The 25,669-nt window shown below is 41.3% G+C and overlaps 1 protein-coding gene and 1 long non-coding RNA gene across 10 annotated transcripts in view; one reads left to right on the top strand and one right to left on the bottom strand.

Moving 5' to 3' along the window:
• The window catches only part of NRXN3 (neurexin 3), a 1,709,419-nt gene that overhangs the window by 310,548 nt on the left and 1,373,202 nt on the right, over positions 1-25,669 (bottom strand). The gene's annotated exons all lie outside the window — the stretch shown is intronic.
• LOC144589156 (uncharacterized) lies at positions 1,625-25,520 on the top strand. The gene is made up of 2 exons (XR_013545083.1): positions 1,625-7,274; positions 19,785-25,520. It is a non-coding gene; the product is annotated as an uncharacterized LOC144589156 (long non-coding RNA).

The raw sequence follows: 25,669 nt of genomic DNA, 5'->3' as shown, positions 1-25,669 counted from the left end.
CTTATATTTACATGCTCTACATTTTATTTTACATTGTTTCCTTAATATAGTTAGGAATAAGATTTAGGATTAGTAGACCCACAGATTAATACATTATAAATCAACAGGAAAATGTTATATTAGGTTTAGGTCCCTTTGGGGTATATCAGGTAGGGAAATAAGATATTTTCAATATATAGACAGATACATTAAGTTCATAGATCTGGTATGTGTGATTTTTGTTGGAAGCAGCACTGCAGGTTGGAAAGGTGAAAGGAGAGTGTTGTATGTCCCACACTCTCAAACTAGTAGTTTGGGATGCTGCATAGGCTAGGACCAGAAAAGTGGCTGGGTATTTTCACAAAATGTCTGGGGCAGTGAGCTGTTGCAGCAGAGGTAAAAAAAAGTGCTTGCAATGACCAGATAGGTGGGATATAAATATAAATAAATAAATAAATAAATAAATAAATAAATAAATAAATAAATATAAATAAATAAATAAATAAATAAATAAATAAATAAATAAATAAATAAATAAATAAATAAATAAATAAATAATTTTGAGAGTTCAAAAAAGATCCTTCATAGGGAGACATCTATCTTCAGTCAGGTGATCCCAATGATTAAGGTGGGCATGTTGGAGGACATAATGAGGGATAAAAGGGAGAACAGCACATTTTTCTGACCTGAAGCAGTGGCCCTAACCAACAAACTTAAAGGACCTGCTCCACTACAGGTTTGCCTCCTTGTGGAAGGAGGAGGAGGACATTCTAGCAATCCTGCGGGACTGCCAAATTAAACATCAGGCAATGAATATTAAAGAGCAGCGAGAGGGGGAATGCCAGACAACTTATCATCTCATGCATGAAAAAGGTACAGCTAACACTGAGGTTAGAAAGGAAGAAATTAACAATGTCCATAGCACCACAAATAGCAGTACAACAGATGTATTGCAAGCCAATTCTTTGTCTTATTGGGCTGAGAAAGATTCTGGGGAAGTCTGGAGAAGGTGGCAGTGGAACTGCTTGTCTTCCTTACCAATTAATACGGCTATTAAGAGAGTGTTCTCTCAGGCAGGGGACCTTGTCAGTGCACAGAATTCACACCACATCTGTCAGAAAACTTATTTTCCTTAAGGTCAACCTTAAGGCTTCCCTGAAGTCCCCTTCAAGTAAGAGAGAATGACACACACTGCTCAGCGTGTTAGGTATGGCTGGGGTTGCCAGATACACGGGTACCAAAAGGAAGACATAGAAAGACAAAAAGGAGGACAAAGGAGGACATATTGAATGTTTCATTTGAATCGTTCCAGATTAAACCCACAATCAATACAATTTTATTACAATAGCTGCTAATAAATGTCTCTTGGTGAACCAACCAAGAAACAGTCATGTTAAAAATTAAAAATAAATTCAATGGAGGCTTTTATATTTCAAAATACTGGGGGTGGGCAAGCAGGTGGGGGAGGGGAAAGCCAGGATGAAGGGGGTCCTTCCACCTCTCCCCCTCCCATCCAAAATTATAACATAAAATATACAAAAGCCTGACATTTTAAAGGTTTTTATCTTTGCCTGCCTGACGGAGGACATTAGGCTAAAAAGGAGGACATGTCCTCTTTTTGCCTGAGATCTGGCAACCCTAGGTATGGCATGCTTCAGTCTGCCCCCTTCTTATGGCTTTTTCATTCCTCCAAACTGTTACTTCAAGATTATGCTCACTCTCTCAACTGTGCTGTTGGCACACTTCCCACCCACAACAGGCTATCTGCTGCTCCAATCTGCCTGCCAGTGCCGCCTACCACTCCCCAATGTGAACTGTCCTCTGCTTCCACAATGCTGCTGACATTCTTCTGCTCAGGGTTTAATCAATAACACCCATTACATTCATTTCCTAAACCTAGGCACTGCTGGCTCTCAGTGTGCACTCTTCTTGTTTAGCACAATCACTGAGAAGGTGTCAGAGGACACAGAGAAATCCTCTGGCAGTCAAACATGGCAGCAAATTCTTTTAGTCATCCATCCCACAGTAGGAGGAGGAGGAGGGAGTGTAGAAGAGTCTACACCCCACTGGGGTTCATCTTTGTTATGAAGACCCATAGTTTAGTGTAATATGCAAATAAAGCCAGCATTTTAGACCATAAAAAATGGCACATATGTAAGCCTGGATCAGCATGGGCACTATTGTCGATGAAAGGTATATCCACAACAGCTCCCAATCAGAAACCTCAGCTAGCTGCTGCCTGTCCTTTAACTGGAGATATCAAGGTTACCAGATTATAATGAGTCCCTCGGAAACAAATAACAGCATGGCTTGTCACATTCCTTTGAGCACACAGGTACATGCACAAAAGATAATGTGATCCCTCACCTCCTCATATTGTGTGAAGTACAGACAGAGTCCATCTGCACTTGAATGTTTCAAGTCACCGCTCAGAGACCACTGGTAATGGCGTGGCTAAAAAAAAAATCTTGTAAATAAATAAGTCATCTGGTTGAATGCACATGCCACAACATTTCTGGTGGTTTTAGAATTTTGAAGGTTTTAACCAAGATGACTGCTAATGCTTTGGTGGGGTGGAAGGGAAATTTTGGCCTTTTGGCCCCATGTATTGAACAGGGAAGAGCAGCCAGAATGCATAGGGGTTTGGAATTCTGACATTCTGATTAAAAAAACAAAAAGACATAGAAGTCTCAGCTACAGTATGTTGATTTCCACATGCTTTCTTAATGTCCTTATGTCTCTTTTGTTTGGTTTTTCTCAGAGTCTGAGGAATGTGAAAGCTATCATTGTTTATGTGGGATGACACACTAGACAAAAATTAAGAATATCCCAGGCTTCTTTAGGAGAGCAAAATTAAAATGAAATTAAATTCTGCTCCATTTTCATCTGGCAAATTCAGTGGGTGCAATTATTCACAGCAAGGAGAAGATCCGTATTGCATCCGTCTGCCACATACAACCATTCATTCTGGATTCCAGTCAGTCTACACAGTCTGATGATTAGATAATTTTGGACAAGAAGATCTTCCTGGGCTCTGGTGTGCTCCAGTATTCTTAGCTATTCTTTAAAATCTTCTGAGTTATAACCTGCTCATCTCCAGTCAGTTTCTATATGTGGACTGGGGACAGGCATATATTCTGGGGTTTTTTCCCTTCTTCCTTCTAGCAATGAAATGTTTTGGGCTGGCATTACAAGTCATTTTAGCTGTGGCTATATATTTGTTGTTGTTTTACTGGCTATGCATCTGTATAGTCATAAGAATTAATCATGTTCTCAATGTTCTATTTTGTATTTTTAATATTTGTGCCTATTTTATTTGATTGTTAGCTACTCTGAGAACGCTTGGGGCCTCAAGGACAGGTTATAAATAGATATAAATATATTAGCAAATACAAAATATATATGCAAAATAATGACTGAAATTATGCACACAGATGTTCTTCCTTTAAAAAACCACCTCAGATTTTCTGCTCCACAATAAATTCACCTATCTGCTTCTTTATTGGCACAACACCTGGCTGTAAGCCCAGTGTGGTATTTTGTACCCCGTCCTGTTAAGATAGGATTTTGGCTCAGAGGAAGAGAAATAACGGAGGGAGAGTAAAGGTGCCACCCAGCTTTTCTTCTGTTGAAGCTATATTATGTGCATTTTCCTTTCCTTTCAAGACTAATCTAAACTGATCCATTGCTCTGTCCCTGGAAGATCCCAGTTGCTTCATAGTTGCCACAAACACGAAATAGTCAGCTCTCTGTGTTGGAGTTTTATTTGCAACCTCACATATTGCCTGTACAGTGGTGCCTCGCTTAACGAGTGCACAGTTTAACAATGAATCCACATAGCAACATGTTTTTTGCGATCGCTAATGCGATCGCATTGCGATGTTTTAATAGGCAAAACATTGCATTGCGATGATTGGTAAGCGTTTTGCTTACCGATCTTCGCATTGCGATGTTTTGGGAGCAGCTGATCGGCGGTTCCAAAATGGCCACCAGGTCAACAAAATGGCAGCCCACAGCATTTTCGCGCCCTGCCCTCACTTACCGGGCAGCAAAAATTGTGGCCGGATGGAGGATTCCCCGCATAGCGGTGAGTTTTTCCCCAATAGGAACGCATTAAACGGAGTTTAATGTGTTCCTGTGGAGTTTTCCCCCCCACATAGTGACAAATCCGGATAGCGACGTTAATCCTGGAACGGATTGACGTCGCTATGTGGGGCACCACTGTAGTTTTATTTGACTGGGAGGGACTTTTCTGGGCTGGGGTGATTGTCTGTTTATCCAGCACTAACCAATCCTTCCTTTCAGCCTTTGAATTCAAAAAGAGCCCTGCGTCTCTGTTGAGTGCTTTTCCCACTCTCTTTTGTCTGTTGGTGGCAGTTGTTTTGTTTGCTGCTCGTTCCTTCAGTTGGCTGCTAAGTATGTGTACAGTAAAGGTGCAAGTCAGTAATTTCAAGCAACTGCAAGTAAAGAAATGTTTTTATCCTTTCTCCTACAAATGTCTCAGATTGAATCAAGACTTGAAGTGCCAGTTAATGAGACAGGGGTGGGCTCAGGGGAACTTACAGTTGTTTTCCTCTGTGATTCTCTGCACTGTGTAGCTAAAGGGAATTTTACCAGAAATTTAAAACTCTGCAACACTATACCGTACCATGAAGAGGGTTGTTCATCTAGTCGAAAAGAGGTGAGTGCCATTGTACAGTGACTTAACTCTTCAGGGTGCATATTACATATCCATTACACAGCCTAAATTCTCAAAAAAACAAATATAAGGTTAATGTTTGGACTTCGAGCTAACTTGGTATAGCTACAATGGTATGGTCCCTCACAACCACCAAATAACACACATAAAGAGGCGCAGAAAATAAATGTTGGGTGGGATAACATAAGTAAAGACCAGTAACAAAAATATACTCTTGTTCATTTTTGTTATTGTTGTTTGGTTATTCCAACTGTGTTAATTCCTTGTCTTAGTATCAGGTCGATTAAATTAAAGCTACTGGGCTGCAGCTGGTACCAGAAACCAACAGCACTCATCAAGATGTTATATAGTGTTTCAGAATGCAGTAAAAAGGGATAGATGCCATCTGTTTCTAATGATGTAAATCTGGACTCGGGTCCCTAGGCATGGTAGAATTATTTCCAATACAGGCCTAGGTTCATTGTTTAGATTGCGTTTCACAATGAAAGCACTTTTTCCTAATCCTGAAGGGAATTCACAATTTAATGTAAGCATACAAGAACTAGATTTTTTTACAGCATTATGCCAAAGGCAACCTTGTAAAAGAACTTCTTTGAAAAGCCTCAGAAATCTCTTTCCCTTCAGGGTAAAGTAGAGGGAAGATGTTCCCCCACTGACTCCTAATAAAATGAAAGAAAGGGGAAAGCTTAAGGTTTGCTCCTGTAGAAAAGAAAATTCCTACTAGGGTAGAATGGGAAAATAAGATAGCAAGGGAATAGTGAACTGCTTTACAATGTTTTCTTCTAATGATATTAACTGAAAAGGCCTTGACCAAGCTGCCCATGGAGCAACGTCTGCCAAATAAGTGGTGGGTTATGTAACAGGGGGTATGAGACTAGGTATATAAAACATGAACTGGTTCATCCTTGTGTGGTCGGTCAGTCAGTCAGTGTAAAATTCTGCGTCCCCTCTTCACTAGAAATCAGTGAAGTGGCCACGAGGAGGAGGAGGGTTGCTGGTCATTTTATTTCATCTTATGTATGGTCATTTTTTTTTTTTAGTTTGCATTTTGTCTGTTTCCACCCTCATGGGTTCTTAGGAGTGTTGCCTTCCTTTTATATTTTCATATTATTATACTTAGTGGTTTAAGTGGGGAATATTGTCTCTTATGTTTGTTTTCACTGTTGGAAACTGGCCAGAGTGGTGGTTTGCTACTAGATGGCATGGTATAGAAAATAAATAAATAAATAAATAAATAAATAAATAAATAAATAAATAAATAAATGGATGGATGGATGGATGGATGGATGGATGGATGGATGGATGGATGGATGGATGGATGGATGGATGGATGGACGGACGGACAGACTGACTTAGACCAGGCTTTATTTTTCAGCCTAAATTACTTCACATACTTATTGGGAATATGAAAATGGGGTGGGGGACAATATACACTGCCTTGAGCCGCATGGAGGAAAGATAGGACATGAATGGAGGTAATAAATAATGGTAACATAATCCTTCCGCCTGGGTTGCAACGTAACTCTGGCATCAGTGTTTTAACCATGCCATGTCCAAACTGGTACCTATAACCATTAAGCTTGGCCACTGGAAATATGTGACACAAACAGGAGCCCCCACAGTACGCAGATACACCAACCATGAACATGAACACCAAAAATGCCGCAAAACCTTATACAAAGTGAGCAGGCAATGTAGGCTCAAGATGCCGTCTGCTATGATGCAAATTCCTGTCTGTCTATTTCCCCGCAGGACCCTGACACCAGATATTTATTCTTCATTTGCTTTGCATGTTATGCGAGGCACACAAACCCTCTAGCAATGGAAAGATCCCAGGGCCAGGCTTACTAGGAAGCAAGATAAAGTAGTTATTCCCTCAGTAGCAGATTCTCAGGAATGGGGAAGGACGGAGAGAATGCTGAATTCACCAGTCTTGAAGACAGTATTAGGATTTCCATACCTCTCAGGACTTCTTGGGAGAAAAAAAATACATCTCACCTTTGCAGATTTGCAAACTTTACAGGGAGCTTCAGAGAAATAAATACTGTACAGAGAAATAAAGTACAAATAAAGTGAACAGGACACACATTATGAGAACAAATAAAAATGTGGATTATTTTTTTAAAAACCTGTGGGGAAATGTTTTGGCCAATTCAGGAAAAAATGTATAATTTCTTTAAATGTACAAACTGAGGGGAAGGTGCAAAAAGGCATCTGAATTTCAGTGTAGGGAGAAAATGCACAGCCGTGGAGTCTAATGTAAAACAATAATGGGAAGAAAGTCCAAACAGCATTGGAAGAAACAAAACAGAGTTTTTCACATCCTAAATGGCCCAGCATTCCTTTCCTCCAAACCCTAGGCTGTTTTCCAGCAAGGCGCCTATCCATTTAGTTCTCTTTTAACTACAGGTGTGACCCATCTCCAAGGGACAGTCTCCAAATGTCCTGTTTTCCTCCAATTTCCATGTGTTGATCCACGGGCTCTCTTGTGTCATGCAGAGGAATATTGATACTCCCTCCAAGTCAGAGTCACTATTCCTGATCTTTCTCATTCAGAGACTTTCAAAAGGAAAGGCATCTTCCCACTTTCCCCAAGGTAGGTGGCCTGTCCCTAAAACTTTTATTTTTGAACTGTAAATTGCTGGCAGACGCTCAACACAGCTGGGATGGAAATGAGGCATGAGCTTCACTTCTGAACTGCTCTTAATGACTTAATTGCACTGCAGAAGACAGAAGCGTCACAGCAGCCGGGCACAAAAGCAGCAGTTGCCAAGAAATGCCAAAGCAAAGGAGGTTTCTTGGCTGAGGCAACAATGTTATCAGAGTGTCCATTCCTCCATGGGAACATTTACACTGAAAGGCTAAGCAAAACCACAGTCACTTGTCTTCCTGTCTTCTCTGAAATGCTTATCTGCAACCAACACCTACTAGAAATTATCTTCTCCCTGCACAAAGATGTGTGTGTGTGTGTGTGTGTGTGTGTGTGTGTGTGTGTGTGTGTGTGTGTGTGTGTGTGTGTGTGTGTGTGTGTGTGTGTGTGTGTGTGTGTGTGTGTGTGTGTGTGTGTGTGTGTGTGTGTGTGTTGGGGCGGGGGGAAATTGATTAATTTTTCACCTTTAATCAACCCTGCATAATATGCTTGTGCATGCATGTACACACACCTTGCAGATGCCTGAAAAATGCACCACCTGTTGCTTGGTCTTGATTTTGCTTAAACCACCCAGCAGCTCCATAATACACAATTACCTCTTTATACATTGGAAAATAGTCCTGTGCAGAGTGAGGCAGCTGCAGAATGGGGTTTCACATTGTTCCTTCCAGGTAACTGAAAGTGGTTTAACAAAGCAGTTAAATAGCAACTGGCAGGGTAGCAGCTGCACAAGGCAACAAATATCAGCTGTGCCAACCTTGGGAACAGCTTGCTCCGCACCTCAGGATAGGTAGGAAGGTATGTTTAAGTCAAAAATGCAGCACCAGCTGGTTTCTGCGTATCTCCTTTCTGCAGGTGAGAGTGGGAGTTAGGTTCTACATGAGAAACCTGGCAAATCTGGGAGTCTGAGAAAACCCTCTCTCAAATTCAAGTTGACATGCATTTATGTACCCAGGAAATAATCACACACTGACATTTTTCTTTTTCTTCTTTGAAAAAATACTTCCGGTGCAATTTAGTGCAAGGGTTCCCAACCATGAATATTCCTTGCCCGGTAATTTTTGACACATTTCAGCCTGTCACGCCTGATACTGTCGCCAGGGTGCTTGATCACTGTCGTGCCACCACCTCCTCCCTTGACCCCTGTCCGGCCTGGCTAATCAAAGCAGCCAGGCCTACAACAACGGAATGGGCCACTGCAATAATTAATGGGTCTTTCCTGGAGGGCCGATTTCCATCTGCCCTCAAGGAGACACTCATTAGGCCCATTAGGAAGAAACCAAGTTTGGCGGCGGACACAATTGGCAATTATAGGCCCGTCGCCAATGTTTCTTTCCTAAGTAAGGTGGTGGAGAGGGTGGTGGCCGACCAGCTTCAGGCGCACCTGGATGAAACAGATGCCCTGGATCCCTTTCAGTCGGGCTTCAGGCCGCGCCACGGCACAGAAACGGCATTGGTCGCCCTGTGTGATGACCTACTGAGAGAGGCCGACAGGGGCAACGTGTCCCTGCTGGTCCTCCTCGACATCTCAGCGGCCTTTGATACCATCGACCACGGTATCCTCCTGGGGAGGCTCTCCGAGTTGGGAATTGGGGGCCTTGCACTGGCCTGGCTCCGCTCCTTCTTGGAGGACCGTCCCCAGAGAGTTCAGCTTGGGGAGAGCGTCTCGGCCCCATGGAATCTCAACTGCGGGGTTCCACAGGGGTCGATCATCTCCCCAATGTTGTTTAACATCTATATGAGGCCGCTGGGTGGGGTCATCAGGGGGTGTGGAGCTTGGTGTCATCAGTATGCTGACGATACTCAGCTCTACATCTCATTTCCACCTTCCGCAGGAGATGCCGTTCTGTCCCTCCAGTGCTGCCTGGGGACCGTACTGCAATGGATGCAGGAGAACGGGCTGAGGCTGAACCCGGACAAGACGGAGGTACTAAGGGTGGGCGCCCCCACAGTCGGGAGTTTGGGAAACTCCCTCTCTTTTGGGGGGGTGACCCTTCCTGCTAAGGAGGGGGTCCGCAGCTTGGGGATCCATCTGGACCCGGCGCTCACTATGGAAACCCAGGTGGCGTCGGTGGTCCGAACCGCCTTCTACCATCTTAGGCGGGTAGCCCAGCTGCGGCCCTATCTCGATGTTGGGGCGCTCACCACTTTGGTGCATGAGCTCGTAATCTCAAGATTAGACTACTGTAATGCGCTCTACGTGGGGCTGCCTTTGAGGCTGTTGCGGAAACTTCAGGTGGTGCAGAATGCGGCGGCCAGACTCCTCAGTGGGGTGAAAAAATTCCAACACATCTCACCCACTCTGGCCGCATTGCATTGGCTGCCCATCAGATTCCGCATCAACTTCAAAGTGTTGACGCTTACGTACAAAGCCCTAAACGGTTTAGGGCCTCGATACTTGGCGGAACACCTTCTACCACCAAGATCTACCCGTGTCACTCGCACGAGCCAGGAGGTGAGGCTGAGGAGCCTAACGCCGAGGGAGGCCCGGAAGGAAAAGACAAGAAATCGGGCCTTCTCGGCGGTGGCTCCTCGCCTCTGGAACAACCTTCCCCCTGATATTCGCGCGGCCCCCTCGCTTGGTATTTTCAAAAAGCAATTAAAAACATTGATGTTTCGCCAGGCCTTCCCTCCTAGTTAATTCCTGATCCCCTTCTCTTTTCTTTCCTAATGTTTTAACCCAATGGTTGAAAGTTTTCTATTATGTAATTCCGTTGTTTTTATAGTGCTATCCCATGTTGTAAGCTGCCTAGAGTGGTCTATCGACTAGATAGGCGGGATATAAATAAAATAAATAAATAAATAAATAAATTCCTGGTGTTCTTGCACTGCAACTCCTAGAAACTCCAGTCAGCAAGGCTGGTGTTGAAGGCTTCTTGGAACTGCTCTCCAAGAACACCTGGGTTACCGTGGTTGGGAACCACTGATCTAGTGCATGTCTCTACCAACATCATTCCCACCTATTTCCATGGAGATCATTCTGAGGCAAGTGATCATATGATTGCAGAAGTGGGAAGTGTTTTAAATTTCATGACCAGATTTGGGGAACTTTTTCTTTTAAAAAATATGAATGAGGATTTCTATTTAAATGAAAATTAAAACATCTGAGACAGATGTGGCCCTCTCTTACACACTTTGCTATTCATTCACATCCATGATCTTAACAGAAAACATGGATACAAATGGCATTTTAACAAGTAAGCATGCAAAACTCTAGCCGGCATGAAAAAAAAACCTTTAAATCCTAAATGGCTATGAGAACCATTTCCCAGAATGTATAATAGATTATGGCTGCTGGCTGGACAATTGTGGGAGTTATAGTCTCCCAAAGTGACTTGTTGAGTGTCAACTAATGTACACCAGATGCTGGGGAGGGGGCAATTATGCAAAGGGCTGCTCTGCCTTCAGCTTCTCCTTGTTGTCTTATCTGTCTAGCAACTAACTGGAAATGGGACACTGAATCAAAAGGACAAATGGTTTGGTTCAGAAGAGCTGTTCCTATATTCTTATAGCTGTGTGGTTCTGATGTACACAGGCAGCAGGCACAACAAGGTTCTCCTTGGGATCATCCTTCTCAGTAGACAAAGTGAGAAAACTTCCAGGAACAGAAATTAGACAACCAGTTGGAGACAGCAAATTGGCGGTTATTTAAGGCAGCTGGAAACAATTCTTCACACACCACCTTATAACGTTTGTTATGTCCCTTACACCAGTGGTCCCCAACCTTGGGCCTCCAGATGTTCTTGGACCTCAGCTCCCAGAAATCCTGGCCAGCAGAGGTGGTGGCGAAGGCTTCTGGGAGTTGTAGTCCAAGAACATCTGGAGGCCCAAGGTTGGGGACCACTGCCTTACACAATTGTGATTCAGCCTATGTTTCTTCCATATTGTGTTTCTGGCTATGATTTTTTTTAAAGGTAGAGAATGGCCTATCATATATGAGCCAGAGGGAGTTCATTATTGCAGCTGTTATCATGATGACTTTTGTGGGGAAATGCTAGGACTTTACTATAACTTCTGTACCATTTCTCCTCACCAATTCCTTCTTCTGGCTGCTTGGTGTGTGTGTGTGTGTGCACTTGTGTTATGTGCCATCAAGTGACATCTGACTTATAAGAGCCTTAACAGATTTTCAAGATAAGTGAGGTGTTTAAGGAATTGTTTTACCAGTGCCACCCTCCCCCTGTGAACTACCATGGCCAAGCAAGGATTCGAACCTCCATCTTCCAAGTCCTAGTCTGTCACTCTGTCCACTATACCGCATAGAATACCAAGTAAAATACTACTAAAAAGTTGTGCTTTGATGACTTTTCAGATTCACCCAAACCAATGCCTCAAGTATGGAAATCTGTGTAGCAGACTTGAAACGTATGTTTCCAGCTAATAAACAATCCAACAATCTATTCTATGTGGAACATGTATGTTCCAGTGATCAACACTTAATTTTAAAACCAGTTCCAAGACTCCAACATCAATGAGCCTGTCTTCAAATGAAACACTGCATTAAATTGCTTGCTGAGGACCCTTTTTCCTGGTAAGGAAGGGCAACTTGTGGCTGGTGGTTGTGGGAATAGTAGTCCCATTATCTTTCATCCCTGGTTAGTATGACTGGGGCTAATGGGAGTTGCTTTCCAAAATTATATAATCCTTTAGGCCTCTCATCTATCCTGATTCTTCTCCATACTACACTTCCAAGCATCCCACATCTTCACACACATACCCATCTCCTTTTCAAGACATGGAAGATCCTGTCAAACTTGAAAAAGTTGGACAAGTGACACAGAAGAACTGAGGGTAACAAATGTGGAGGACAAAATAAAATGTTCTCTTTAAGCCAATACGAGAGACTCACAGGCCAGGAATAGCTAATGAAAGAAGACAAGATTTAATATAAGTCACGTCCTGGCTTAATACCATCCTATTGTAGCCTGAGGCCAAACTCCACAAATTCCCTCCTTTGAAATTCATCCATGTTTACAACAATGGAAAGGGACTGTTACTTTTGAAGATTAATTAATTAAACTGTAGAAGAAGATAAGTAATATAAAGGATGCCTATTTCTGTTCTACACTGTACATATTCCAGATGCATAAGAGCCCGAAGCAACTGAAGCAAAAAACCCAGACTGGTCATGTAATAACGTCTGAAGAAAGCGGTAGGAGTAACTCCAGTGCCTAACAAATGCAGCAGCAGCTTTCCAATAAGCACAAGAATACAGATGTTGCACTCATTCAACAGGCAAAGGCAGGCCCATTTGTAAGCAAAAATATGATTCTGCACAGCAAGGGTAGACAACTGTGCCCTTCCAGATGTTTTTGGCATACAACATAGTTGGAATGAGAGCCAGTGTGATATAACGGTTAGAATGCAGGACCAGGACATCTCCAGGATGTAGTCCCCACTGAACCATAAAACTCATAGCATGACCTTGAATTACTCACTGTCTTTCAGGCTGAACTACCTCACAGGGTTGTTAGAAGGATAAAGTGAAAAGGAGGAGAGCTCTGAGCTCAGTGGAAGAAAGGGAGGATATAGATACAATTAACAAACAAAATAAATGAACTACAGTATCATCTTTTCCCATAGAGTAAGGTAGTTGGGATACCCAATGAGATGGAGGGACTAGAGTAAGGCCTGAATTCAAATTCCTTCTCAGCTACGGAAGCTCAACAGGAGAGTGGAACTGGTAAAATCACTCCTTATATATCTCACTTATCTTGAAAGCCTTTCTATGATCCCTAGAAGTTGGTTCCAATTTGATGGCATATAACAACAACAGGGTAGCTAAGCCCTGTAGGGCATGTAGACCAACATCTTCTGGCAGAACAAATTTGTTCACTTCTGTCGTAGAGCAAGAACATGGAGTGAAAAACCCATGGCCGCTCTGGGGAGGAAAAAAGTGTGAATGTTTTTTCTCCTCTCTTGACAAACAGTCAAAAATAGAACTAAAAGAGAAGAAGGGTGGGAGCAGTGGGGAAAAAATGCACCATCAGACACAGGGCGAGGTGGGGGAGGCAAGGGTTGCAGAATGAAAATGAACTAGCAGGCTCCAAGACCTCATCTCTAAGCCCACATAGGAAGAGCAATTGGGATATAGTTTATCCTGCCTCCCAGGTAGGGTCAGCTGAGATAATTGAAAGGTGACAGCCAATATGTAGTTACAGGCTGTGTGATGAGAATAGTGCTTGTGAATTTCAAGTGCTGCCTGCTTCTAGTTTATCGCAAATGTGCTGCCTAAACCGTCTTCCACAACAGCTCTCTGTCACAACAAATGATTCAAGGAAAGAAAGGAAGATTACTGCGGGTAGTCCAGTCAACACAAAATTAGGGATGGGAGAGAAATTCATGTTGTGCCTACATTTTTTGGACGAACGTACAAAATGTGAATGCACAGAACCTATAAATGAAATAGAAGTGTATGCAAACCTGCCCTCTTCTGAATGTTGCAGTCTAGTTTGCAAATCAAAAAAGAGTATGTTATGGGAAAAGACACATGAAAACACATCATATCAGAGGAAATATTTGCAAAAAAGAAGACACACAAAAAGAAATGTATACACAAATTCATATATTTGAGGACAAGAAAGAGATACAAATGTTCACGTGGGGATTTTTGTTTGTTCTGATTAATTTTGTTGTACTCATAAACTAATTCAACCCACTTTCACACAATCTTGCTACTGAGGGACTGAAAAAAAATCTGATGAATTTTAAGTTTCTAGATTTGATCATCATTAACAGGAAACTCGGTTCGTCTTCAAATCCCACTGCAAGTATAACTCCTTAGGATGCAATCCTACACAAAGTTAGATGAGCAATCAGACTGAAGTCAGTGTAATTTGAAGGATATTCGGTTTACCAGCCTTAGAAGAATGGAAGGCCAAGTCAACCTCAAGCTGGCTATCTGAGCCTGTTGGGATCAAACTCAGGTCAGGAGTAGAGTCTTTGACTGCAGTACTGCAATTTAACTACAGTGGACCCTCTACTTAAGGAATTAATCCTTATTGGAATGGTGGCTGCAAGTTGAAAAGTCTGTAAGTCGAATCTCCATTGACCTACAATGCACTGAAAACCGATTAATCCCATAACCAGTGTTTTTTATTCTATTTTTATTCCAGTTTGGTTTTTTTTCTGGTCTGTAAGTCGATTCTCTGGCTGCAAGTCGAATCTAAATTTTGCAGCCAAAGAAGTCTGTAACTCGAAAAGTCTGTAAGTCGAGCCGTCTGTAAGTCGAGGGTCCACTGTACTATGCCCCAAGGCTCCTCATGGTAGCCTCCATGACTTAAAAGTCTCTATAAAAATTATGCCAACATAGCCATGCACTGGATGTCTTAGGGGAAGCCTTTAAAGCAGTGGTGTCGAACTGTGGCCCTCCAGATGTTCTTGGCCTTCAACTCCCAGAAATCCTGGCCAGCAGAGGTGGTGGTGAAGGCTTCTGGGAGTTGAAGTCCAAGAACATCTGGAGGGCCACAGTTTGACACCACTGCTTTAAAGGATGAATCTGTCTCCAAAATCCCATTACACCTCCATTGTAGCCCAGTGAAATGGCAGTATTTCCCTCTTTCCTTGCAGTCAACCAGAGCATTCCCCTATTTAAATCATTTCTCATGACTACTGATAGCTGTTTACAAAGAGAACCGCTGACTCGGGAAATGGAGGTGGTAAGAAATGTTACCAACATTAAGCAAATAAATCTTCTATCATTTAAAAGCTTTCTCTGCCAATGTTCTGCTTGAATCCCTCTTTATGAAGTCATTTTCAATACATTAAGGTCTGAGTAGTGTAGGCTGAGAACTACACTAATTATTAAACCCTTTTCAGTTCTGCACAGAGCTGAATAATTATATGACAGATCCTTTTCTTTTCTGATTTTTTTAAAAGGTAAAAATGTGCCTGACTTTTCTACACTTCCTCTCTCTCTCTCTCTCTCTCTCTCTCTCTCTCTATCTATCTATCTATCTGTGTGTGTGTGTGTGTGTGTGTGTGTGTGTGTGTGTGTGTGTGTGAGAGAGAGAGAGAGAGAGAGAGAGAGAGAGAGAGAGAGAGAGAGAGACTTAGGTTTGATGGGGAAGTGCTAGTCAAGCATCACTCCTGGCTCCTGCCTGCTGTCTGACTCTCAAGTCCTGCATCACACAGACTCCCTCAAAGGATTCAACACCCAGAAAACTGGGACTGAAGTTTAAAGCCAACAACTACAATTAGAACATGCAGCTGTAACCAGTTGGATACTGATAAACTGTTCTTGTGAAACCAACAAGTCACCACATTTGTAACAGGGTGAAGGCAGAGACGGCCTGGAGCCACTTAACTTTTTTAGAGTGCCATGTTTGTTACCATTTTATAAGGCAAACAGAAGGCATGATTTAGTAAACATAAGGGGGAGGAGATAGAGAATTAGGGCAGTGCTTACAGTTTTCATTCGGGAACTCCTTTTACCCATCTAGAATTTTCAAGACTTCAGCAGTTCCCATTGGTACTAAATATTATTTTTCCATTTTTCTTGCAAGTGTTAGTTCCAGTTTGATTGGCATTACCGGTGAAGAAGTATAACAGCTAGTTTTTGATAGCTTGCCTGCTGTGTATTCAAATCGACTTAAAATGTTCTTGAAAATCCAAGCGGGGGAGCAGGGGTATCATAAAAGAGAAAGACACCACAAGCTCAGTTGTTTGTATCATTAGATCCAGCGAGGGACAAGCATTTCTTGTAAATTCCACAGCAGCCATATTCCACAGCTGCATATGTCTTATGGTCTCTGCTGCAGTTCCTAAACTAGCTTCCTGACTCAAGTGGAATGGAACCTTACTATCTTGTTAATTGGTAGGCCAACTGGCTTTTGAACGTAAAAGAGGGTGTGTCCCTCAGCCAGTGGTTAGCGATGGTTATCTCATTCTCTGCCTGAAGCGTCAAAATGTCTCTGACTGGCCCTAACAATAAGGCAAGCAGGCAAGCAGCTCCTGCCACCTTTATTTTTTCTCTGGCACAATACTGACACAACACTGACACCAGCACAAGAAGAGTGAATCAGACATCTTTCAGCCACAACCTAATGAGCTGCTGATTGAAAAAACCAACAGAAGCACAGTGATGAGAAAGACCTGCTAGATAACCTCCTTGTTGCTAACAGTGGAACATGTCACTGAATTCTGATGGGTTGTTCTTTTTCAGAAAAACACCATTTGCTGCCTATATAGCATTTGCGAGCTTGTTTCTGTCATTTAACAGAGGAGTGGGCAACATCTAAAGCCCAGGGGGCTGGACATAGCATCAGTAACACATACATTCAGGATAAACATCTCCCTACCTTTCTGAAGATATGGACTGGGCCACAAAAGCTCACATTAAAATATAGCAGTTAGCCTTCAACATTTTTATCTCTCCATCCATGTATGTGTGGCATGCCACAAGAGCTCTGACCAACCTGTTGAAGGATCACTCTTGGCTTAAAAGAAACACAAGTAACAGATAAAAATCATTCAGTGAGTATCCTATTTGAGAAATGAGGAACATAATGCCCCGTGGCTTTTGTACTCTGTGTGATCTTTGGTCTCCAAACCTACAAGCCAAAGATTGCCCCGTTCAAAGCAAAGCGCTTCCCCATGCGCAAAGGCTAGGAAATATCTTGCCATCACCACCCTGTGTAAACACTAGCAAGAGGGAAACTGTATAAGCAGTGGGGAACTGTGTGGATAAAATCAAACAAGATTTTTGTTCATGTGTATCAATGCTCCTCACTCAGCAATACATAAGGAATCTATTGCACAAGGTGAAGCTAATACAGCAAATACAATACAAAGATTGGAAGTGGCACAGCTGAGCTGTCCAGCCTTTTGGGGGGATTATGGCAAATTACTGTCTATCTCTTTCACAGGGGCATCATTCAGAAGGAGGAAGCTAATGATGTATTTACAGGCAGTCTTCAGCTTTTGTTACAAGATGCAGAAGAAACTGAAATTAATCAATTGGCTTTAAATACGTTGCTTGCAGGATTAATCCTCCAAATTTAACCTTTACAGTGTTTCTTTTTTCCCTGATGGTCCAAGCACTGGGGCACCTGTTTGTTGCTGCTGTTTTAAAATCTTCTGGGCAGGCCTGCCATGTGAATAATAACAAGACAACAAACAGCATCAGAAAAAAAGGCAGGTTAAATTAATCTCTGACCACTGGCTGAGGGACTTGCCTGGGGCTAGAAAAACAGTAGCACTCTGCAGTCTCTTCTCTAATCGGATTTGTACACTGCAAACAGGGATTTCAGATTTGTCTCCAAACAAAGCAACTCATTTATTTAACAAACTGAATGGGAAATGTTCTGTCAATATGAGAAAAACATCCTCCCCCCTCCTGATGTCCCTGGGGAAGCAAGCTGGGGGTTCCATTAAACAGAACCCAGTGGATGTTTCCTTCAGTTTAAAAAAAGATGATTTAAGGAAGAACAAAAATAGATATAAATATCTGAAGAGAAAATAATTCAATTTTCCAATTTGCTGCTAGAAATGAATATTTAATGACCATGTTACTTCTAAAAATTATTATGTACTCTCTTTGTGTGTTTTCTCTATTCCTTCATGTCTTGTCACCAGTTTTACCAACGTAAACAGACTGGAAGCCTTTTCCTCCTCTGATTTACATTGTGGCCGTTTAGTGCAGCCAGTTTTAGAAGGAGGGGAAATATTTTTCCCATGATGTAATTATCTTGTGCAATATCAGCGTAGCAAATATTCAGCAAATGTTAGATACTAATAGCAAATGAGACACGGAAATGCATCTCCACCTAGCATCTTAACAGATAGAGAGGAGACTATCAGTACGTTAGCATCTATGCTACCTTTCCCTCAGCAAAGATTTTCATAACTTTCTCTTAAATTTTTCAAAAGCATCTAGTCCTTATGGTTGAAAGGATTAATCTGAAAACTTGACATGCGATGTTACTTCTTTTTCACTGTATTCTGTTGGTTTTATTCAACAATTATGTGTTTCAAGATGACCTCACTCTGAAACTACTAGGGGAAACATGGGAAAAGCTCCCACTGCCATTGATAATTCCAAGCATTTATAAAGGCTAGATATTTGTCAAAAATTGAACAGAAAACTATGGAAATCTCTGCTGAAGCAAAAGGAGCACAGACGCTAATATGTTTTGATAGGCTTCTCTCTTTTTTTGGAGCTTTTTCCATCAGGTAATACTGTTGTTCTTCTTGCTATAGTCTCCATTTATTTGAATAGAGCTAGAGAACTGTCTGTGGCCCTGTGTGGGTATGAAACAGGGAGGGAGGATTGTTTCTGTAGCACTAGCTGCATCCTTATGTATGGTACTTTATGATTCTCTTCCAATTTTCAAACATCCTGAAATTTATTAGCACATACAATACAGTGGTGCCTCGCTTAACGAGTGCCCCGGTTAACGACAAAACTGCTTAATGACAAAGAATTTGCGATCGAAAAAGCGATCGCATTGCGATGTTTTAAATAGGAAAAATCGCTTTGCGATGATCAGTAAGCTGTTTTGCTTACTAATTATCACATAGTGATCTTTTCCTATAGCTGATTGGCAGTTCCAAAATGGCCACCAGAAAAAAACATGGCCGCCCACTGTGTTTTGGGACAGATTCCTCGCATACCGGGCAGCGAAAATGGCCACCGTATGGAGGATTTTCGCTTAAAGGTAAGTTTTTTGCCCATAGGAACGCATTGAAGGGGTTTCAATGCATTCCTATGGGCTTTTAAAAATTGCTTAGCAATGTTTTCGGTTAGCGGCGATTTTTGCTGCACCGATTAACATTGCTAAGCGAGGCACCACTATATGTATATTTCATGTTATTCTAAAACAGGGGTGAGTCAAGTGCAAACACTGGACAATATGCTGTACCCCAGGTTCAGACAGTCACTTCCTTTTTTAAAACATGGACTCTTTTTTTTTTGCCTAAATCTAGCTCATGGAGGCAACATTACATTTGCAAAGAAAATCATGCCCACTTCGGACTCCCTGAGAACTATTTGCCCTTTTTTTGGTCAGTATTCAAGGGACTACTCACAAAGGTCAAAAGGTGGGCAAAAGTGATCCCTGGAACTTCAAATGCTGTGTACTCTTCCCCTGAAAGAAAACATGTATGAACCTAAAACATGATTTTAACACTTAACAGCAGCAGACAACATAGCAGAGAAGGAGAAATACTGCAGAATTCCTTATTGTGAGAACACATCAATATGCAAAAGAAGCCATCCTGAGTTGTTTATTATTATTATTATTATTATTATTATTATTATTATTATTATTATTATTATTATTATTATTATTATTATTATTATTATTATTATTATTATTATTATTATTATAAGGCACTGAGGAACTAACAGGACACGGCCACAAGGAATTACAAGAATCACTCAGTGGGTCTCTATTTAAGACAAATGTAGGCAGGCCCTGAGCTTTATTTACACTGACAAGAGTTTTTTTTGAACAGAGAAAGAGGTACTTGGGAGAGCTTTGCCCAAAGCTGCCCTGCCATGTTCTTGTCTTCCTTAGTCCAAATTGCACAGACATCAGGTACGTAGCTCTGCATATCCTCTTTATTTTATCTGTTCAGCCATTTGAGTGCATATGATTGAACTCACTGCAACCCACGGAGAGTAATGAGATTCAGAAGCAAAGCAGTATGACAGGGAAATGGCCCAATTATGCTGAGCCTTGCTTTTCTCCCAGCAAAACTGAGCCAGTGTGACCATTCAGCACACAAAGGGAAGCGGGCGTCCCGAGATGGCTGTCAAAGGAGTAGGCAGAAAAGATGACAATTATTTTAATCGCCTTCCAAAGAGGTGGCAAATGGCAATAATGTTTGCCATAATTGTAAAGCAATGCCAAGAAGTCAATAATTTCATCTGGCCTTTATATCCTGAATAGAACCCAAATTAGCTTTTCATCCTCTGTGTTAGTGAAGCATTGATTATTTCTCATTACATAATGGTTGGGTCACTGTGTTCTTGTATCCCACAAAATGAGGCGGGGACCAACTTTGCTAATTGTGTGGAGGGAGGTTTTTCTTTAAGTGTGCTAGGTGTATGTATAACCACTGGCTGTATCTTATGTCAAGTAGAATGGCCAAGTATATTTCCCACTGAAGCCAATGTGATTGAAGCAAGAGTTGTTGCATAGGTCATTGTGTTCTGCTTCCACCCACAAAAAACAAAAAAAAAAACAAAATCTGCTCTCTTGACAACAGTGTATGAAGTGTCAGTCCTTGCACCATGAAAAATGAAGAGTAAAGACTAGGTTGGAGGAAGAACATTCATTCTTAATAGAAACATCAGGCTGCAGCAGTCAGCTGATAGGATGCTCCACTGATGTTGCTGAGACAGCAACACGTTGGGACTCCTCTTTTGCTTGACCTGTACGTACTTCAGCTAGAGCACTGTCACTAAGCACTGTAGCAAGAATTTGTCTGTTCACTTTCCCCACTTCCCTTTTTCTTGTAAGTTATATAATTTAAATTGTAAGCCTGAAGGCCTGCCATATCTTTGTAAGGGGCTCTTACCATTACAAACCACAATTTTTCATGTTTGTGCCCATCTTTAATTGCCACACCTGAATTCTATGCCCTGCTTGCAAGCTTCCACAGATGTTGCTGGAAAACAGCTCTTAGTGTCCCTGCCAACTGTCTATTCTGATTAAGGCCGATGCGGGTTTCCATAGTCCATCAACACCTGGGAATCTAAGTTTGGAGAAGGTTTTACACCATGGAATGTAGACTCCAACCCAGCAGACACATTCTTATGCAATGTGTGAAATATTGTTTTTCTGAATATCAAGACAGACCATTACCTCAATGTCTTGATTCTGAGTATATTGTAGTACATGGCCTGCCATTTTTTTGGACACAGAAAACAGATCGAATGAATGAATCTTGATTTGTTCCATCTTGGTACTTTTTACAATCTCTCACATCACTTTCATCCCAATATGTGCAAATTCTAGTGAAACCTTTTTAGACACCTGTCATATATTTTTGTCTGTTAAGTAGTAGAGACAGAAGACTATATTTTCGCAACATATAAAGTGATGCTATCAATCAAACTGTTTGAATGGTTCTCAAAAATAAGTAGGTCTGGTTTACTTTGGAGGCCAGCTTTACAAAATCTTCTTCCCAAGGCCCATCCTGTAAAGCAGGAGAGATAAGTTCAGCAACGTGCGAGAACAGATGAATTAAGTTATGTGATTCTTACAGAGCCAGAAGCTTGACAAGCAATCTTCATTAAAAGGTTTTTAAGTATAATAAAATTGTTCCATCTTCATTGCACCACTCATTCCTTTTTTTCCTTCATAAAAGGAATTTATTAGCACATCTTCATTCTCCCTTCGTTTCCACCCACTCTTAAATCACACACATGCATTAAAATATGAAAGATAAACTGATCTAGAGACCTAGCAGATGTAATGAAACTAGGACATAGGATGAATCCAAAATAGAATTCCTCTAATTCTACAAGAACTATGTGTTTCACCTAATCTGAAACTCTATCCACAAATTTTTTTCTGTAACCTACCAGTATCTGAAAATATAAGACATTGCTCAGGAGAAAGAGAGAGGTTGCATGTTATCACAACGTTGTTTTCTATGGCAGTGAGACAGCATTTAGATTTTATTCCCCCCTTTTAATTTATTGGCCCAAATCCTCTTGAATAGTTATATCTGCAGGAAGCAAATGGTATAATGATGCCTCTGTCACTGTGAAGAGCCTAGGAGACTGAGGGGCGGGGCAATGGTATGTTGTGGTCCAGTCATGAGGAGAAAGGTAGAGGCATCATGGTACATGCTGGTATTTGGGGGAGGGGGGACAGGAAAGCTTATATATATCCCACCAAAAGGCCAATACTCTTTGATCTTGCTGGCCATACCTGCCCACCAACCTGTAGGTACAGTGCTCAGTGCTTTGAGGGAGACTGGATAGGAATTTTTGGCCTGAGTCACCTGACTGGCATATTGAACCAAAGGTGACCAAGAGTTTTTGAAGGAAGGGGGCTCTGTTGCACTGATTGCTCATGGGACATGATGGGCAGTTTAGAGTTGAGGTTGGATTAAATAGGCAGTCATGGCAAGGTGAGTAGTGCAGAAATCAGAGTGATCGGAGGTGAGCTTTAAGCAGAACATTTTGGTAAAGGGGAACTCAGTATATTAGCTCCTTGGATCTTGAGGTTCAAGGGCATGGCCTGGGGGGAGTCAATCTTTCAGGCCAACTAGGGCAGTGGTTCCCAACCTTGGGTAACCCAGGTGTTCTCATACAGCAGCTCCCAGAAATTTCAGTCGGCACCGTTGATAGTGAAGGCTTCTGGGAATAGCCCAAGAACAGCGTGTCCTTGGATTACCCAAGGTTAGGAACTACTGAACTAGGGTAACATCCACTTCAAATCATGAGTGTTAAAGAAGCAAATGGGACTTGGAAGGTCTTCCAGTAGGGCTGGCTGGTGTTGGGTTGCAACAGTACTGCAGGGCACCAGGGCTTATACGACAGGAGAGAGAGTTGCGAGAAACTCCTGATCTAGAATCTGTGCAAGGTAGGGAAAGTGTGCTTGATATACGTATCTGACATGCCAATTTCAAAATATATTTCTATTTGAATGCACGAAGAGGTTCTTCAATAGACTTCAAGTATAAATGTATACAAAGATCCTCAGTAGTTCAACTAATGCGGGGAACATCCACTTCCTATTAATAATTTCAATGGCAAGAAAGTAGTTGTGAAAAATACTTCCCAAATACTTCACTTTCATTGATTCAATTATAAGTTGTCTAAATAAGTGACAGGTTGTCTTGACTTAAAATCAATGACAGTGAAGAATTGGACAAGGGTCAGGCAAGGAATTTTGAAGCATCCTGAGATTTTTCACTTCCAAACAAGAGTAGGATTCCCTCCCTATTAAGCTCTGCTTAATTTGTGCAAAACGTAGTGGAACAAAATTAGTGTTCTCTCCCCTTGACAATCAAGGCATGCACAGCAAGCACAGGAAGACGGACAGATTCTTAAGCAAGCCACAAGCAATCTTTCCAGTACTTCAAATTCTTAAATGTCCATAGGAGAACAAAGCAACAGCCATCTTAGTTTTATGCAAACTGTGCAATTTATGGAAATTGTGCAATTTTGCACCTCAAACTGAGCAATTTGCCTAAAACATTGTTCTCACCACTGCAAGAACGGTGTTCAGAGTGCCTGCTAATTCTTCCCTGGACTCATTGGGGATGAGAGGAATGTTACAGTTGCCTATCATCCTTTGCAAGTGTCAACATTTGAAATTTGAGTTCATCCAGTGTTAAAATGATTGTGGGAAGTACAATAAAAAAGTACCCTAAAAATGAAAAGTACTGTTTAAAAGTGCAGCTTAGATTTTGTTGTTCTCAAACCCACACACTGTTTCTAGCAGAGTCAGAGAAACAAGGTCACGCTATACATAAACACGTCTGCCAGTTTTCATGTAAAAGTAAATGGGATGATCTAATGAAATTAATGGGGTTGTTCAAATGTAGAACATATGAAATATATGGAGTTTATCCCTCCAGTAGTACATCCTACTGGCAATCATATAAATTCAGCAACAGTTCAGAATTCTGGAGCCTTCCTGAGGTTTAGGTTCTTGGGGGTTGAGAGAGAGGCTTAGTGATGCAAGTTTTTTGGGGGGTTGCAAGACTTGCAAATTTGAAAACCATGACAAAGATGTTATCAGTAAGATGGCAATTTGCCAGACTTGAGTTTAGCAGACCCCTGAAGTCCACAAAGGGGTGCAAAAGTAATGGAAGTTTGTACTGAGAAAACACTTCTTGGAATAGCAGACTCCTGTAACCATCAAGTTCTATAAAATAGATTGTTTACTGATCAAGGAAGTCTGAACAAGTATAAATTAGGAGACACACACACCTTGAGGCATTCCTTCATAACAAGCTGACTTTCTGTTACACTACACACATTGGATATTAACAATGTTGATATCATGTAGTAGAGTAGCTGGACACAGGGACAGAAGAAAACCACCATGGAATTTCCTCCACAGTTTGTAATTGTTATGGCTGGGTGAGCAATGTAAAAATTATATTATTTTATGTGTGTGTGTGAGAGAGTAATAATATGCTTAGAGGCTAAGAAAGTTATTTTGTTAACATATTTTTATTCTTAACTCTGATGCTTTGAAGAAATGTTTTTCACTTCATATGTTCTTATTTTAAGAACTCTGATATTTTTCTATTAATTTACAATAAAGCTTTTAAAGGCTTTTAAAATCATTATGACTTTACTTTTAAATGATGTGTTCTAGAGATATATTCTCTGCCTTTCTAGGCTATATAAGCTTCTGCAATGTTAAAATGTAACTTAAAACATTCTTTTTGATATTTTATTATATCTTTGCTCCTGTTATCTTAAGTATTTCCCTACAGCTTACATTTTAATACCTGTAGTTTTTCATTAGTTAAAAGGATGCATTTTTACAGTATGTGCCTACAGTCTTCTTCATAGCTGTAAGACGTTTGCATTGTACAACAACTCTGAAGAATATTGTCCATATGGAACATATAGGCAATAAGATAAAGTTTGAAGAAATAGAGAAGCCGATGTTGCCTGGAATTATTACAACAATGAAAATATTTATACTTTCATATTTAGATAAATATTGATATGATTGTTTAATACTAGGATTAATACTTTATTGGGATAAATGATAGCTTTAACAAATGCAGGTTTCTAGTTTTTCCTGGAGGAATTTCTGTAGAACTCAGAATGTGTGGGGTGGGGGTGGTTGCTGTTTAGAACAAAATTACCAAAATTCACAAATGACTACACAATTTGGAAAGAACTTGAGGCTTTAAAAATAAAATGGAAGTAAGCGAAACTGACAAGAGTCACCCATCCAGACAGAGAGCTTTCCGTGCCTAGCTCTTAAACAGCCCGGCTTTGAATCACTGTGTATTCAACCGTACTCAGAATAGTCGTGCCTACTGAATTTGGCTAGTCCAGATGCTTGAAATTTTCATCCACTTTGTTTTTGATAAGATCTTTCTCATGGGAAGAATGTAATACTGGAAAGACAGAAAGAACAGGATTTTAACATTTTAGCATGTTGGGGGGTGGGATCAAAGTGATCGATTTATCCACCCTTATAACTAAGGATTGATTTTTTTATAGTGATTTCATTTCCCAGAGAGGTAAAAGGAAGTGGGGCAGGCCGGTTTGGGGGCATGTTCAGACAGGGTGTGATAAACTCTATGGGTGTGCCTTCCATTTTACCCATTCCAAGTGTTCAAAGTGGAACTGTCCAGCTTTCTCCCCCATCTCGCAAGTCCTAAAATGCTGGTCTTGAAAATGAATC

This window comes from Pogona vitticeps, chromosome 1, assembly GCF_051106095.1.
Source record: "Pogona vitticeps strain Pit_001003342236 chromosome 1, PviZW2.1, whole genome shotgun sequence".
Taxonomy (NCBI): domain Eukaryota; kingdom Metazoa; phylum Chordata; class Lepidosauria; order Squamata; family Agamidae; genus Pogona; species Pogona vitticeps.
This window is presented reverse-complemented; position numbering and strand designations above follow the sequence as displayed.